General features: G+C 33.4%; 1 protein-coding gene across 3 annotated transcripts in view; it reads left to right on the top strand.

The window, feature by feature from the left end:
• Window positions 1–19,383, top strand: part of Ntan1 (N-terminal amidohydrolase 1) — a 272,492-nt gene that overhangs the window by 43,363 nt on the left and 209,746 nt on the right. For all 3 annotated transcript variants that reach the window (XM_085959719.1, XM_085959721.1, XM_085959720.1), the window contains exon 2: window positions 14,299–14,373. The gene's annotated coding sequence lies outside the window, so the exon portion shown is untranslated. The remainder of the gene's footprint in view (window positions 1–14,298; window positions 14,374–19,383) is intronic.

Here is a 19,383-nt window from a genome sequence, read left to right as displayed (position 1 = left end):
GAAAAAAGTTAGCAGCATAAAAATAAATTTAAACATTATTTTGTTTCATTGTCTATAAAAAATAAATGCTTGGAGCCATAGAATAATATTTAAAAAATCATATTTTGATTTAAAAATTAACCTTTAACAATATAGTTTCCCGGTGCGGGATATTCATATCGAGACAAATGTTGATTAATAATGAAGCAATACATATTATATCTGATAAGAATAGGAATTTATAAGACCTAAAGATGTGGAATCAGCTTAAAGAGGCCTTCATCCAGCAGTGGATTGATACAGGTTGAAGACGATAATGACAATATAAATGGGTAGGTAAATAAAATCACAAATTTAGAAAAATATTGCAGTTTATATGACCAAGAAGAGTAGAATTAGGAAGGGATAACCTTCATCCAGCAGTGGATTAATCTTGGTTGATGATGATAATGACGATATTATGAATGGGTAAATATAATATCAGCAATTTTGATAAATCTAGCAATTCATATGACCGACAGAAATTCAAACAACTTAGAGAGGCCTTCATCCACCGGTGGATTGATTCAGGCTCATAATGATAATGGAAATATAAATAGATATAATATATTATCACCGATTTTGATAAATACAGCAATTCAAATGACAGAAAGGAGTAGAATCAGGCATGGGAGGCCTTTATCCAGCAATAGATGGGTTCAGGTCAATGATGATAAGGACGATATAAATAGGTATATTATAGTAGTAGAATCAGGTTGCGGAACTCTTCATCCAGCAGTGAATTGATCCTGGTTGATGATGATGACGATATGAATATGTAGATAAATGTAATATCACCGATTTTGATAAATACAGAAATTCATATCACAGAAAGGAGTAGAATCAGGCTAAGGAGGTCTTTAAGTAGTGGATTGGTTTAGGTCGATGATGATGATGATGACGATATGAATATGTAAATAAATATAATATCACCGATTTTGATAAATACAGAAATTCATATGACAGAAAAGAGTAGAATCAGGCTAGCGAGGTCTTTATTAAGCAGTGGATTGTTTCAGGTCGATGATGATGATGATGATAATGATGATAATGACGATATGAATATGTAAATAAATATAATATCACCGATTTTGATAAATACAGCAATTCATATGACAGAAAGGAGTAGAATCAAGCTAGGGAGGTCTTTATTAAGCAGTGGATTGGTTTAGGTCGATGATGATGATGATGACGATATGAATATGTAGATAAATATAATATCACCGATTTTGATAAATACAGCAATTCATATGACAGAAAGGAGTAGAATCTGGCTAGGGAGGTCTTTATTAAGCAGTGGATTGGTTTAGGTCAATTATGATGATAATGATAATGACCATATGAATATGTAGATAAATATAATATCACCGATTTTGATAAATACAGCAATGCATATGACAGAAAGGAGTAGAATCAGGCTAAGGAGGTCTTTAAGTAGTGGATTGGTTCAGGTCAATGATGATGATGATGACGATATGAATATGTAAATAAATATAATATCACCGATTTTGATAAATACAGAAATTCATATGACAGAAAGGAGTAGAATCTGGCTAGGGAGGTCTTTATTAAGCAGTGGATTGGTTCAGGTCGATGATGATGATGATGATGACGATATGAATATGTAGATAAATATAATATCACCGATTTTGATAAATACAGAAATTCATATGACAGAAAGGAGGAGAATTGGGCTAAGGGGGTCTTTATTAAGCAGTGGATTGGTTCAGGTATATGATAATGATGATGATGATGATGACGATATGAATGTGTAGATACATATAATATCACAGATTTTGATAAATACATACATTCATATGACAAAAGGAGTAGAATCAGGCTAGGGAGGTCTTTATTAAGCAGTGGATGGATCCTGGTTGATGATGATGATGACGATATGAATATGTTTTTAAATATAATATCACCGATTTTGATAAATACAGCAATTCATATGACAGAAAGGAGTAGAACCGGGGGAGGCCATTATCCAGCAGTGGATTGGTTCAGGTCGATGATATAAGAATGATAGAAATAGGTATAATATCACAAATTCGTTAAACCGATAGTAGTAGAATCAGGTTGCGGAACCCTTCATCCAGTAGTGGATTGATCCTAGTTGATGATGATGATGATGATTATGATGACGATATGAATATGTAGATAAATAACATTAGAAATTCAATACTGTCAAGAATACAATCAACGTAGAGAGGCCTTCATCCAGCAGTGGATTTATTGAGGCTCGTGATAATAATGGCATTATATATAGATAGGTAGATAATAATATTATATCACTGATTTTGATAAATATAACAATTCATGTGTAAGTAAGGAGTAGAATAAGGCTGAGGAGGCCTTCATCCAGCAGTGTATAGGTCAAGATTGATGATGATAGGGACGAAAAAAATAGGTAGATATTATACAATATCACACATTTTGATAACTATAACAATTCGTATTAATTTCTTTCATTGTTTGCAATGGCAACTTTTTTAGTATGGAAATTAGTAGCCTAGGTAATTATTCAATGACAAAAATAGTGGGTGAACAGCCACAAAGTATTTTAAAAAAATCAAATTTGGAATATCACGTTATCTATGAAATGGCCGTCAGTGGCGTACCCCGCTGTCAAAAGATATTATACGTAGTAAATTGTACCAAAATTATGGTTTTTTCACCGGAAAAAAGTGCGCCAATGCCTACATTACGATATTTGAATAAAAATAATCGAATTCGTTTGTCAAATAAAGGATTAGAAGGTCTTAAGCGACGAAGACGTCATTCTGACAGGCGTGGACGGTAAATATGGCGATCGTATACGGTGTGTAAGAAAATATCGGATATAAACGTCAAGTACCTGTAAAATCATTGAAAATTTGTGAAATGTGGTCAATTCAAACGGTAGATGAATCGGTAGCGCACATTTTGAAGTGAAGATGTAAAAATAACAATAAAATGTCGCTTAAATGAGCTGTTAGTGAATTTTCCAAAATCTCTTAGGATAATAATATATAGGAGATAATTTGTGAGATACCTGTGACTCCGACTCTATGACGAGGTTTTTTTGGCGTTTGATTGTAAATATTATTATTATCGTAGAAATAGTTGAAGACAATGGCTGCGAAAATATAGTATTCCAAGTATATTTTGTCCTCGTGTGAAATTAACGAAAAAAATTGAGATTCATTTGAATTAAATGAATGATTTAAGAGACCAAAAAAAAAAAAAAATGGTGTAATGTACATTGATACTATATTGATATTTGCGACGGAATTTAGATTTAGCGAGTGGTGTAAGAATGGCCCCCACAAGGGGGGGGGGCTGACAGGGCTCTAGCCTGGGGGCCCGGGCTCAGGAAGGGCCCGGCGTGACAAGTCGACCAGATAAGTGAGATAAACACAGATCACAAATTTGCTCTAATACTAAGAAAAGGTCGCCTGCTGCGCTATTTTACGTCAATGATATGAATAATTAAATATTTTTGGTTGTACGATGCAATTTTTAACCGTGTGCCGATACTCGACAACCCCATAATTCAAATGGATGTACATATTATTAAAAAAAAAAAAAAATCACTAAAAATAAACTTTTACCGCATACAGGATGTGGGCGCCATGGGTGTAAGTACCTACAGCCTTAAACAAAATATATGTAGTTACATATTATTATCTAATAATTCTAATAGATATTATTATCTATACTAGCATTTTTCGAAATTATGTTAGAATGCTTGATAAACGTTAGGGGTGTTTGCGGAGTGCAGGGGAAACACAATCGGGTGGGCGTGTCCGATTTCTGACACGCCCATCCAAATAGAACGGAGTTTGTAAAGTATAATACTAAAATTGTATATTTTTGTTTGTTACTTGTAATTTTCCATGAGTGGAATAATTTTTCCCATTACTAAATTATAACTCCTACGTTTCCTACCATTAACACTTTTCAAGAAAATTCTCGATTATTGTAATATACCTTCAATGCAACATAGATTTAAAGAATACGAATAGCGATTAGACAAACTTTGATAAAAAAATACTTTGCCAAATACAGTTACACGGTGTATTTATTTTACACACTACGACTACATGGAGACGAAGCATCACGTGGTATATGAAAATGCAGAGATTTCTTTTGTCTTAAAATATTAGAAAATGTATTATTCTGGCACCCGGGCAGCAACGGAGACTCGCCTAGGGTTGCAATACTAAAGTTGACGATGAATCCATCAGTCATCACCATGACCCCCAAATCCTGAAGCGGGCCCCCAGGCCAGGATCTTTGTCGGGCCCCCCTACCTATCGCTAGGGTTGAAAGCTCTACAGAAACGTTTTTCAAATGGTGTTCCAGTTAAAATTAAGGGTATTCAGTGTATTTTTAGCGATTTTATGTATTTTCCAATAAATGCACTTGAGTTATGAAGTTTTCGAATCGATATTCGAAAACACACGAAATCAAAATTTGCATCACACATTCACATATTTAAAAATGTTATCAAATATTCTTAAAGTAAAATAGCGCCGCAGGCGACTTTTTTACCATTAGGGCAAATTTATGATGACTGTATGCAATGACATTATTAATGGACAACGCACTCAGTACAGTAGCTAGCAAGTAAATTCATTCGCACATGTATAGGTAGACGTCACGCAATTTCCATTATGCGATATCACGCATCGGGAATTTATAGCAATATCACCTTTATTGTAATGGCGTTAGAACAGTGTTTCTAGTGTCAATGTTCATTTGAGCGAACCCGTTCAAACCGAACCATTCGGCAGACCCGACAAAAAGCACCGTGAATTTATAGCAATATCACCTTTATTGTAAATGGCGTTAGAACAGATTATGCCATTCGGCAGACCCGACAAAAAAGTGAGTGTCATTTTTTTCCAGATGCTTTGTCCATATTAATGTCATTGACTGTATGTTTATCTCACTTATAAGATAGACGCGCCACGCGGGTCCCCCCCCCCAGAGCCCTCTCAGCCCACCCCCCTTGTGGGGGCCATGGTCATCACACATATTATATGTTATGAAAATAAAGTTACCCATTGACATTGACAAGTTAACCAAATTATATTTTTTCAATAAAAAACATAATAATATAGGTAGGTACATAAGTAAAATAAAATAATATGTTCGAAAAATTATGTTTTATGTATTTGATTTTATATAACGGCAATATGACAACTATGAATTATTATTATTTGTTGGTACGTGATGTAAGCAGAGCTGTTGGAACCCTTATTGTTTAACGGTTTGATTCCGGTTCCATTTATAATTTAAAATGTTTGTATACCGAGCATCTTTTTAAGAGCGTGACGTTAATTTTTAGAACAACATAAGAGCTTTATTCATCTCCTCGTATCTATGATGACTAAGTGTTTAATAATTGTATCGGCCCAACTTCTTGCAGGTTATTTTAATTAATAGTGAGAGGAAACGTGACGGACGTCAGATGTCTCAACGCATTGTCGTGACGTTTCCTTCAAAAATGTTTACATTGTCTCGATAGTATCGAGTGGTGAGCAATATTTTCTTGTCTTGCTTGCCAATGCCATTTTCCATAACAGCGGATTGATCGCTTATTAACTTGATAAAATTCCACTTTACAATAGTATTATAAGATTGTAAGCATTGTGACGACATTGTACTTCTCAGTTGTCACCTGACACAGTCGTTTTGATTCCGACCTCTGTAAGCTTCGTTTAATAGAACCTCCTTGTTTATGATTGTTTATAATTGAACGATACCGGATTACATCTTCTGAGAGAGTCCTCATATTATGACGGTTGAAAGCAAAGAACAAATGTATGTATGTATTCTCTGGTTGGTTTCTACGAGGAAAAATTTCTCAGCTCTCAAAAAATAATACGTCTAACGGGAAAGTGTCTTTTATCATCAATGCTTCTCGAAATCGTGCTGCAGGGAAAATAAAAAATAATACTAGGTATTTTTTTGTGTAATTTTAGATACTTACTTTTGGTCGATAGCTTTTTTCTTGTCATCACTTGTTGATAGTCTTTCGATATTTATCGTGTGATGATTCGTGGTATTTAACGCCATTTTTTGTAGTGTCAGGATGCAATTAATAAATATACACGATTGTGAATAAATATTATCATTTAATGAACATATGTATAGGTACGTATAATTTGAAATTCCTCAGAAACATAGGCACATAGGTATTAGAAAAACATACACCGAATAGAACGTGAACCGGCAACGGCCATTTTATTTTTGAAGTTTGAAACAATGGTGGGATTTCAAATTTTGTACTGATGTAATGTAATGGTACAAATTTTTATGTAATTTGGTCTAGGTAACTAAGTAATGATTAAGATAAATTTATGATATGCATCTAATCTGACATGAATCGACAGTTGGACATGACTGATGCAGATATCGACACACTTACTGAGACTGAGACCCAATCACTTCACTTCTCTGACTCACCCCTTTTCTATTCAGAATGTTGAAAGAGTCCATTACCTATTCACATCATCATACGATTCAGGTAGGTAGCAAAAAGTTCGATTGATTTTAAGCATAATTTTATTGCACCAAGATGAATATTCTTACTTACAAACGAGTATTTTCCGACTAACTTTTTTCAAGGCATGCTCGCCTTTCATTCTCTTGAAGATCGTACGTCACTACTGCACTTAAAGCATTTTTCCCTGCTCTCACGTGCATTGGCGGCTTAATCCGGAATAAGCTAGCAGGTCAATTTTGAATATATTATTTTAATTTACTTTTTCGTTGTATACTGAAAAGACGTATTGCAAATTGACTTTTTATACATTATAGAATAAATGCTAGAAATTGTTATAGGTAGGTACCTACTTACCCTTCAAAAAATGTCCGTTTTTCATAACGCCAACCCATCATTAACCGAAATTGCACACAACGCGTTATAATTTTTTGTAAATTAGGTCCACTTTTCTTTCTTTGCTTTTTGAAAAATCATCAATCACACGATTATAAAAATTGTCTATTTTTCCCACATATTTTTTTTCAATACTGAGCATTGCAAGAGCGGTCAGTCTATCCTGGCCCTATTGCGTAGAAAGGTTTTTATTCTTTTGAGAGTGGAAAACATCTTTCACTTTCAACTGTTGTCATTGGTATGACGCAAATAAATTGGAGAACTTTGATCGACTCGGAAAATGTTTCGTTGAAATTATTGCTGAGTAAAAAATGTAGAAGAGAAACTGCACTATTAGCACCATGCAAATCATCTCGTTGATAAAACACCAATAATTCATTTTTTAACTTGATTATGTTTATTTCTTCTAACAGTTTTACCAAATTTACTTGACGTGTGGGAAAATTATTTTTAAAATCAGTGTAATTTTCTTTATTGAACAAATCGGATATAATGAGATGATCGTTGGATGCAAATCGTGCTTCCATTTCCATTATAATTGTATCACAGACTTCAATTGCTACTGCGTGCGTACTAACTGCTTCACAAAAATGGTATAAATCACTAAAAACCAAACGTTGTGTGTATATGCAATAATTGCACCAAAAACTCCTTACATATGATTAAAATAACCAAAGGCATTCGTCAAAACCTGTCAACGAATCCGAACCGCATACACAGTTGCGTCTTGAGACCAATTATCTAGTCAGTGTTATCATTCTGTTTCATTTAATTAGGTGAAAAAATCTTTTGTCTCACACTCGGGCATTGCCGATATTACAGTAATTCACGCACCGTTACAAGCTTCGATCTTGTATTTTGTGTTATATCGATCTCTGTCTTATGTATGAGAAACGAGAGAGAAAATTTTATAAAAATATTCAATTTGGGTCAATTTTCAGACTGCCGGCGAACACAATATTTTTGTTCGGGGAATTATCGCCCAAACAAAAAAAAACCCAATAGACTGGGTCGACACAATATCGCGCGCCCTATAATTTCAAATCCACTGATTATTATTAATATTATTATATATGACATTGCACATATTATTAATATTATTATGTCGATTGTAAGGTATTTATTTTGGCAGGTCAATGACCGAATGACCTAAGCAAGGAGCCGCCAGTGCTCACGTGGTATAGTTTCCAATCCCGATATTCTAGAAAATTTGAAATTTTGTGCACCCGTCAATTACATGCGTGGTCGCAGTATGACCTATTTTTGGTGAAAGCTGTTTCCTCGTGTCAGGCTCACCAGGCACCAATGGCGAGGGCTGTGCGGCTGGTCAATGCACTCCCTAGAGTAAACATTTTTAGCAATGCATTATGTATTCTGTTTTATTGTTTAATTATTGTTGTTTTTTATTTTATTTCTTTCCTGTAAAATTATTTTTTGCTTTGTTTTTTTTCTCTACCTCGTTTTTGTACCCTTGTACTCTTTATTCTAAATGTCATGTTGTGAATGTCGTGAATTAATAATTTGTTGTGTGCTCAACGTGTCTTTTTAAAAATAAATAAATAAATAGCCATGCTGTATAATTAAATGATTATAAAACTCATTGACGTTGATACGGTCATTGTCGCGCGAATCTGCATTGGTTTGTGCAACACAAGTAAAGATTTTTAAACATATATTTTTGAACATAATTAATATGTAATGTTAGTACATACATACGGTGGGTACATACTAATAAGCCGCTTTCTGGCTCCGGGTGAATGTGAGTGGATCGAGGGAGAGAAGGGTAGGAAAGTTGTCATCTTCAGCGTTAATATAACATTTTTATTTTTATTATATAACATGACATATTATTATAATATCACTGCCTACGCATAATGCGAGTGCATTTTCTTGACCGGGGCGGGGCCATTGACCGTGTTGAAACTATCTGATAATGCACTATGGATTCTGTCTTGGGGCATTCAACCTGTTCCATCGTAAGTTTGGTGAGGCTGATGAGTATTTTGTTTGGAATGACAAAGTCTGCCATAACCTCATAATGTAGCATTAAAGTCCACATAGATATGAAACGCTTTTAGCACAATTACCCCCTGAACAAAAAACCCCTGACAATAAGTCCCTGGACAATAATCCGTTGTTTTAAACCGCCTCGGACAATAACCCCGTATAAAAATTAAAAACAACTCTTCGACACAACAAACAATCGATACAAAACAATATGTCATATTAAAACGAATTTGACAAAATAAAAGTAACCAAAAAATATAGATGCAAATTTAAAATTATACTAATACCTGTAGGTAGGTACCTAGGTACTATGCACATTTGAGTGATATACCTAATATTATAGAGGGAGAAATTGTTGAACTGAAATGTTGTTTAACATTATTTCAATTTATATAAAACCTACCATTTAAAGATAAACAGAGAAAGGAAATGAATTCATTAAAAATATTGTTGTCTTGAGAAATAATTTTCCAAAATTGTATCCATTTTTTTTATTTTCATACTAAGTATACCAATTGGAGTTAATGTCCGCGGGTATTTTTATCAGGTGGTATTTGTCCTGTTAAAATAATTATGAAAGGTGTCGATATTAAATATATTCGCATGTATTTTCTAATATGCGTCTTAATCATTTTATATAAATTAATTAATTCTTAGTCTCTAATCCGAACAAATTTATTTTCTAGAATCTGTCTTCATGACGTCTATTCGGATATTTTGAATAATATTCAAAATCTGCTTAATCGAATTAAATATATTAGAAAACGGTATAACATCATAATATGCATTTTAATATTCAATACATGGCAGTTTGTTGTTATGGATCTCTTTTCATAGAAATGACTCACATATTATATTTAAATTTGTAACTAATGGCACAAGTTCGACTAATCGGATTACTTCAATAAATCACCAAATAAGAATCAATAACCACGAAGTATAGTATAATAATAAAAAAACATTTTGTATTAACATTACAAAAAAATACATACTACAAGCGGAGCTAATTGATTTCACAGAAACCGGATTGAATATTCTTTGATTTAAATATTTTATCGACATTTTAGTTAGTAAATGTATACTAAGAATTCTACTTTACCACCCATCAACACTACTTAATGATAAATACGATCATAATTTAAGAGTGTTTTTGATTTTGTAGTGACGAAAGAGAGCCAATTAGTGCTAGAACACAGTGGTCGTGCGAGCGGCGGGGCGGCAGCGGGATGCGCAACTCAAACGTATAACCGTGTGTGAAATGTTTGTAGACAGTGTCTTTTTTTGGGCATTTCATTGGGCCTCGCTGCCGATGCATTTCACGAGAGTAACATTTGGCGATAAAACATTACACCCATTCACTGTCGTAACCCTCTCCCTCATATTCTTCCCTGATCAGACGGCGGTTTGTTAGTCTATACCAGGGATGTCCAACTATCTAATAGGTATACTCTTTCACTGTCATATGCACTTCATTCACAAAACGTATTATATTTAGTTGACGACACTTTATTTGTCACATATGTCAGTGTCATAATATGTAGTAGTAGCAATCGTGGCCTAACGTCATAATTCGTGCCAATCGTGGAAGGTACTCATTCGTCTTTATCCGTTTGTGTAGCACGTTTAACTGGCTATTTAAGAATATACCATATATATAATATAATAGTTATAATGATATCGATTATATAATTTGAATTGTGGTATTTTTACCAATGCAAAGCATGCTAGAGTTAGAGACACTAGACAGTAGACATACATGTAGGGATAGCTTTCATAATTTAAGAACATTAATTAGCACTGCATAACACAGCAAAAACTACAATATTGTGTTTTTAAATGTCGATTTAGAGTCCGGATCTAATGGATTTAATCATTCCTCGTAAATACTAAGTAATATAGTATGCTGAGGTAGCTTAGCTTTGCTTAGTAATCGTCGCTCAAGAAACACGAATTAAATATTTTTGTGCATGCTTTCAATATTAATGAATAAAGCCTAGATATGTTGTACCTACTTGGGTCTATTTTTAAGGGATTTTTTTAAATTCTTAACAAAAATCTGTAGGTATATTATATTATATTACATCTAATATTATTACTTTCCTTTTCATTTGTACATTTTACCTGTATACGTGATTTTTATAATCTGTATAATATAAATATACGTACCTACTGAATTAGCAGTGGATTTGAATATAAATGCAACGTCTACCGAACGAAGAATAACGGATATGGTACATTGTCGATTGATTTGCATACATATTTGAAAGAAAATTTATCGACCGGCGATACAATCTAACATAACCCCCTCTGTCCTCGTCTAGTGTTGCCAGCATATTTTTATTACAATATATTTTTAATCACGATAATATTTATGTTTTACAAGTCTCTGACCTGGCCCTCAATATAAGGCATACCTACTGCAAAAATACCGACGTTATGTAGAAGTGACTAATTAAGAATCTTATGCATAGTTGATAGTTTAGCAAAGCAATAGATAACATGACATCTTTTTTGACGATAGTTAGTGCTGCTATTTTTTAAATCGAGATTATTCGTAAAATTTTAATTTAAATACCTACCTATAATAGTAAAAGTCTGAAAAGAGCACAATATAAATTGTGCTCTAGAAGGGAATACAGAAACATTTGTCATAACTAAAATTTCCTTAGTACAAAACACTATGCAGACACATCGTCCTTAGTTAAGATCATGTTGTCTATGGTTCACCTCGTCTTAAAAGCATCGTTCGTTTTTTCACCTCGTCTTAAGCCGGCTCGCACATCACAACTCGCCTTGTGTGCCTGACGGCCATAAATCAAAACTTGTGAGACCGCCGACGAATGTTGCATGCTACAACCTCGCACATCTGCCTAGCGGCAAACGTCAAACGCGAAAAAGGAGAAGTCTCTCGTCTGCCATTTTTATTGTGTTGATTGTATGAACAAACGTCAAACGCGGTGACCAGCGATGAGCGAGCAATGACAGTGTAGACAGAGACAGAGACAGAAATGGCCGATGGCCGCAGGCTGTGCGCTTGCGCGGAGCCGACATTTTTCGAGATCGACATGCAGGCTTTGGCCAATGCAACTCGAGGCATGTCGCAGGGTCGCAGAGTCGCAGTTGCATCGGCCAATCTGCGAAGCTCCATTTGATAACGTTTGTTTCTTGGTTTACGATGACGTCACGTCGACGAATTCGTCGTAAGACGCATGCGGCGAGTTCTGATGTGCGAGCCCACTTAAAGCTTCGTTCGTTTTTTCTATTGAAAATAATACCATATTTAAAATTTCTCTCCTATATTTTAGGTAAATTATTGTGTAATTGTTAAACGATGACAAAAATATGACAACTGCACTTTATAAATGCTATAACTATAAATACATAATTAATATTTAATTATAATACTCTTATGTTTCCGTTATCAGTCATTATACGTGATTTCAAAGGCACCGCAATATATTTTTTTAACATGGTAACACTAGCGTCAAGTGTCATTCTGTCTGGCATCTTGTATTTTTGCGGACTGGCGTATAAAAAGTAAAATAATATTCTGCATGTACATCCCAAACGAATTAACACTATCAATATCCATATTGAGATATATTGTGAAATGAATTTGAGTGTATGGACTGTTTTATAGACACGCGAATTTATTTTGACAGCAGCTGTCAGTGGTAAATGGTAATACAGAAGAGGGCGTGTTCATAACAAAAGTAGTCTATGGTTAAGGATTCCTTAACTCTATAGTCAGTATAGTCTATAGTTAAGTCATCCTTTTCGGCAACTTATCCTTAAGATCGAAAAATTGGATTCTGCATTAGGCTCCTGATTACTTAATTAATTATAATTGTACCTATATAGTTATTATTTTATATATCATTTTTGATTTTTTTTTTAAATTGATTTATTTTGGCACATAGGCATATTTATTACCTTTTAAATTAAACGATGTCTCGTTGACTGGTCCTGTCTAGGGAATCCAATCCCGAGCCAAAATTCTGATCCCGGGATTTCGGGATTACAATTTGACAATCCCGGGATCCCGGGACTGGTCCCGGGATTGGGATTTTTTTCCATTGTTAATATAAAATTTTTATATTTACAAATAACATTGATAAAATCGGTCAAAATAAATCTAGTATAATTTATACTATTTAAGACATTTATTGTTAATATTGTATACGTTAAATCTTGGAAATACACAAGTTTAATAGAGTAAATAATATTATAATATAAATAATAATGTGAATTTAATATGAGATTGCTATTTCTGATAGTAAAGACATAATGAATAGATCAGCGAGATTTAAAATAGTAAGGCAAATAATCATGGCGTACTTATGGCCTTTCCGCTTCATAATTCTAATTAGTCAGCCAAATATGAAACTGCCGTAAAACGTATGATATCATGGTGGAATTACTTTGTTAAAAGTGCGAAGCATTGTTTTTTTACCAATCTTTCTCATTTTTAATAATCTATGTGAAAAAATAAAATGAATCGGCAACCTACACATCAAACTTCATTCAAACTCAGTTTATTTCTAATGTAGTTATTTTGTATTAAAAGTATTTTTTCTGTTATATTTTCCATAAAAATTGATAAAAAAATCAATCCCGAAATCCCGGGATTATATTTATCAATCCCGGGATTCATAGGTATCGAAAATAGCTCGGGATCCCGGGATCCCGGGATTCGGGATCCCGGGATTGGATTCCCTAGTCCTGTCGAAGTAGGCGCGAAGCATCGTGAATAAACGTAGATACTACGAAAATCTGACACTGCAAGCGCTGAAATGTCAATCGCATGAACTGTTAAAAAGAGAATTAATCCTTGGTATTTAAAAATGTATTGAAAAAATTGATCTATAATAATCAATGTGAAATGGGTAAGTAATATTTTTTTTTGTATTTCAAGTGGGGACACGAAACTGGACCACACTCAAGAGCTCAAAAGAATTTTGCAATGTACAAATTGCAAATGATATAATACAACCCTAAAATTAAACTAGTTAGATTACGTAATAAGTGATTTTCTTTTTTGCGATAGTTCAATCGGCTGATTTCTTTCAATGATTGGCAACACTGTTTCGTGTGTAAATTTCTTAAAATACGATTTGTAAGATAGCCTGGTTTCGACGAATAAAATAACAACATAAATAGCATAAAACTAATGTGCTCGAAAATTTAAACATGCAGCCGGTTTAATTATCTACGTCTTCCGATGTCTAGATCGATTGTCTAAAACCAATTTAACTATCATAATATATGAATAAGAGTATACACGGAGTTTCTGGGGCATTGTAAATATTTTGGTTTCCATCTTCATAGAATTCGCCTGCATTATAAATATATTTTTTTTCATATTTTATTTTTAATTCTTGCAGGTGGTGCAGCATGTTTTCGTCTAAATAATGTTCACTCAACTCTCTGGAAGTCGCGAAGCATCTGACACACAATAGGTAAGTCGTTTTCAAAACAATATATTAACTACAATATAATGTTATATAATTAACTATTTCTTTTATTCAACGAATAATTCACAAGATTTAAGAATGTACCATTCTAATTATTGAACATACATAATTTTGAAAAACTCTTTCAGAGAAAATATATTATAACCAATAGAAAAAAATCTTTTTCGAAAAAAGTAAGCCACCGCGGCAGGGAATCGAACCCTGCATCTCCCGGGATTACTCCCCATCCGCGCATTACCTCTATGCTACGCAGTGACATACTAATTGCGACAATAACTATGGGCAGGGTTCGATTCCCTGCCGGGGTGGCTTACTTATTTCGAAAAAGATTTTTTCTGTTGGTTATAATATATTTACTCAGAAAGTGTTTTTCAAAATTATGTAGGTATGTTCAATAATGTTATAATATGTTTTGCGATGCTTTTGTATTAGTGTTATCATTGTTATTGTGTTTGATTTGTATTTATTACGTAGCTGAAAAGAAAAATATTACTTGACAGAGATTAATATACCTAATTATAATATTTTCAAAAATCGGTGCGTGTACTCATGTACTCGCGTTAGAAGTTATACTTCTTTGGTGTAACAAAACAAAACTTGTGATAACACTGATAACCTAGATTCTTCGACTAGCTCTTAAGTATCTTGTTAAATTACACACTCAATAAAAGGGGCCGCTTAAAGCGCCGTTGGTTTATTCATAATTATACACTTTAACTTATACTTACTTACTAAATTATATAATTATTTCTCGTTGTTTTTATTTTTAAATTAACAACTGTCACTCTGGCTTTTAATCGTTTGTTTACGTAACACTACGTCTTACGTGAGCGACGTCGGCGAAGCGATGAGCGGCGCGCGCTGCTTGAACGTATAACCGTATAAATGTACGACCAAAAAAGACTGTTTACGAACATTTTCACACACGGTTATACTCTTGAGTTGCGCGTGCCGCTCAACGCTTCGCCGACTTCACCCACGTAAAACGCCACGTGAGGAATTGTAAATAGCCGATAATATTAAATTCGTTGCCAATTCTACTATCAAAATTGCATTTGTATACAGCTGACTGATTCGCAGCTAACTTCATACTGTCGCACACTTTCGTAACGACTCAATTTAACTCTACCAAACGCCCCAAAAGAAGTACAACTTCAAAAAGTCGGTGCGTGTAGGTGCATATCTAACTCAACAATTTTCAAACACCGTTTTAGGGGATTTTGAAACTAAGCGCTTGATACTAGTCGCTGAGGATAGGTAGGCTATGTGCTCCAGTTATTTCTAATATTTCCTGTTAAAAAAAGAATTTGTGATCACGATTTTTAATGTTAAATGTATGTATCTATAGGCAAGACCAGAGTGAAAAAGTTAATTGTATGTTGTATATCGACTAGAATATTATTTCATTATTTATTTAATATCGTAAAAAGTTGTAGCATCTTGCCTTTACATGGTCACATAAATTAATCCTTATTTAATGAGAAAGAAACATTTTATTTTCTATGTAGGTAGGGGTGTACGAGTAGGGTGTCATAAATTACTAGTACTGCCTGTGATGTGAAATGGACGTCGGACAAGAAAATAATTAAGTATCGTTTTTATTGAAGACTAGTAGGAAAGATGAGGAGAGGAGAGGAGAGGAGAGGAGAGGAGAGGAGTAAGCTGCGATCATTTTTTTTTATCGGTTATCACTGTAATTTATTGACTCATAAAATATGATAATTGTAGGTACAGCCTTTTGATGACATCTCATACAATGTAAAATGTAAAGAATACTCCAGAAAAATATTCTCTGCAACGAGATGTGTATGATTTTTTCATTTGAAATCAATATAGGTAAATAGATTATGATATATGCATAGCTACGCTGTAAATAAATCAAAACCTCAGAGTAATAATAATATATAGAGTGGGCCTATTTTTAGGCAAAATGAAGCCGTATTTCAAGTGTATAACGCACAGTAGAACAACGATTTTATTATTATCAACTAAACTATGAAACGTTATACCACCGTGTTGCTTCTCAGTAGGGTCTAGGACGATTTGGCGCCGGACAACTGGACGCCACGCAATTCGAAAATAAATATACTTTAGGTACTTAGATAAACGTACTTTTAAAAAAAATATTTAATATTATTATTTATATTTAAATTATCATATTATGATTTAATTTCGTGCATATGTTTAAGTTCCAACGAAAAAAGAGTTTTTTAATTTTTATATGGCATGGTATATCTCAATCCGCAATAAAAAAAAATTATGTTAAGAGTAAAATGAATTAAAACTATTAAGTAGTAGATAGACACTGATTAAAATTCATCGTCTTCGTTCTGTTTACATGTCTACGGCAGTGCGGTGTCCAATAATCGTCCTGGCGTCTTGTTGTCCCATTCCCTCTCAGTATGACTACCAAATTTAAACACAACATAGTTAACCATATGTTCTATTACAATAACTAAAAATAATTACCGCTGACTTTATTTTTAACACAAAAACAATATTTTTTAGCGACACGTGCTCGCAGTTTTTAAAGTCATGTAATCAGCCAAATCAATTTTTTCCAGCGACGTTTTCAAATTTGGTTGAAACGATCCGCAATCCCGGCGACGCAAATGTACAGGTTGTAAAACAGTAGCAGAACTTCAATCAACTACGAACCACAGAAAAATTACGTCATAAAAATCTAAACTAATTTCTCTACTATAGTTATTTCGAGTAACCCAAAAATTAGACTAAAATAAATGTAACATATTTTCTTTTTAGAATTATTAATAATCATGTCCTTGCTTTTTCGTGCAAGGTGGTTTTTAGTAATTTTGAACAATCACAAACACCCAGGCTTTGAGACAAACACATAAATATTGTGTGTCTTGACCAGGAATCCAACCCAATAACTCTCGGGTGGAAGGCAAGCGCCTTACGCACTGCACCACGAGAGCCGCCAATGTAACATAATTATATTAATCAAACTGACGTCAACTTGACCTTTTATTAAATATTTCGAGGCAAACTTTCGATATTATCATTATTTAAATAACGTCTAAAAATTGATAAATAAACGAAAATTCGAAAGAATATCCAAATAAGTAGATAATTAATTACTATCAACGGAAATATATCTTTGGTATTTCTATTTCAAAATATTCATATGTTGTTATTTTTATTGTACTTTTAATTGCGAAAAACTGACATTTCAATGAAGCTAGGCTAGCACTTTAAAGGTATTTAATTATAATAAGTCTTGTACTTTACAGAATAATTCAAATAACAACTGATTTTCACAAATAATATTCACATAGGTACAAAATAGAGTATAAAAGACCCATTCGTTTGGATTTAAAATGTTCACTTACTAAAATACCCACTAACTTTGCATTTAATAATAATATTCATTCGAACGCCATTCTTTTGTCTCTGAAATAAATTTCCTGAATTATTTATCATGTTGATTGAATATTTTCCATTTGCACCGAAACAATGGCAATATTTGTTGAATATTTATATTTTCGTAATGTGACTATACCTACATACATTTTATGTACCTACTTGGTAATATTCATTGATTTTAGAATCTACCTACCTGTGTACTTAGGTACGCAATGAACAAAAATCGAGGTCTTAATGTCAAAAAGTTGTCAAAAAAACAAAATTGTCGATAGTGAGTTATAGTTATAAATAGTACCTATTGTGTGTTTTATTTAGATACGAAATGTTGTATATCTCTGTTTTAAAATAGCTAACCGTATTGGCAGCGTGCGTATGTCAAAAGTTTCCAAAAATGTGTCATCAAAAATCAGTGGCGAAGGGTGGAAGTAGGCTGTTAAGATCCGACATAAATACTGCATACAAAACGTTATCAGTCAACCTATTTATAATTTATTATTGAACTAAGGCTACAATGTGTAGATGGTGTTTGTTAGTTTGTAGTTTTTAAAATTCAATTAAACCTGCTTAATCCAAGCCATAGTGGATAATAGTCAAAAAATATTCGTTTATCTATGAAATAATAAATAAATGCCATTAAACCATATATAATTTTGGATATTTTAGAGGTAGAAGAATATTTTTTATCGATTATGATTTGGTATACGTCCCAAACCCAGTGGTCTTCAAAATTTGTCGACTCACGTAACCCTTACAATAATTATAAGTTTTTTTCGGGGAACCCCATCCCATCATTAGAAAAATATATCTTAAAATAATTACATTTTTTTTACTCAATTTGTCGAAGTCTAGTTCTATTTGTCGATTTTTTTTGACTCGCGAAACCCCCAGAGAGGTGCCCCGAAACCCGGGGTTCCGCGGAACACAGTTTGAAGACCACTGGTATAACCTAACCAATACCATCTGTAATATTATGTACTTATCCTTAAATTCACGTTATATTTTTATTCACGAGAAATATACGTTAGCCACTTGCTCAACCTATTAGGTGTATCGCCCATAACATACGTAAACTATTATGATTTGGGTGAGGCAGAGTTTAATTGAATTTTAAAAAACTAACCAGCACCATCTGCAAATTGTATTCTTAGTTAAATGAAAACAAATAAGTATGACTGACAAAGTTTAGTGCACTATTTATGTCGAATCTTAAGCGCCTACCTCCACCCTTTGCCATTGGTTGATATCAACATAATATTATTATGAGAGATGTTAAAATATTTAGACATTATCTGGTGACTAACAATTTAATTTTATTGCATTTTGATTCAAACATTATAGACAACTTGTATTTTACCACGTTTTTATTAGCTCGTATTCTTGTTTGTCAGGTACAGATTTTTTCTTGTGTGTACAGTACAAATTTTTTCTTGTTTGTCCAAGATTTTGTATTGGACGATTGAAGATTTTTAACTAACTTCCCGAATAGCTAGACATTAGAAACTTTTAGAATATATCAGAACGCGACGACAATGCGTTTTTTAAATACTTTTGGCCATCTTTAAGCAGAATTGAATTCATTTTCAGTTAATGATGTTTTGTATGTTTCGG

Source organism: Rhyacophila brunnea, unplaced genomic scaffold (genome assembly GCF_057557595.1).
Source record: "Rhyacophila brunnea isolate RB1 unplaced genomic scaffold, BYU_Rbru_1.0 scaffold_9, whole genome shotgun sequence".
Lineage (NCBI taxonomy): Eukaryota > Metazoa > Arthropoda > Insecta > Trichoptera > Rhyacophilidae > Rhyacophila > Rhyacophila brunnea.
The sequence above is the reverse complement of the archived record's forward strand: the minus strand, read 5'-3'. Positions and strand labels throughout refer to the sequence as shown.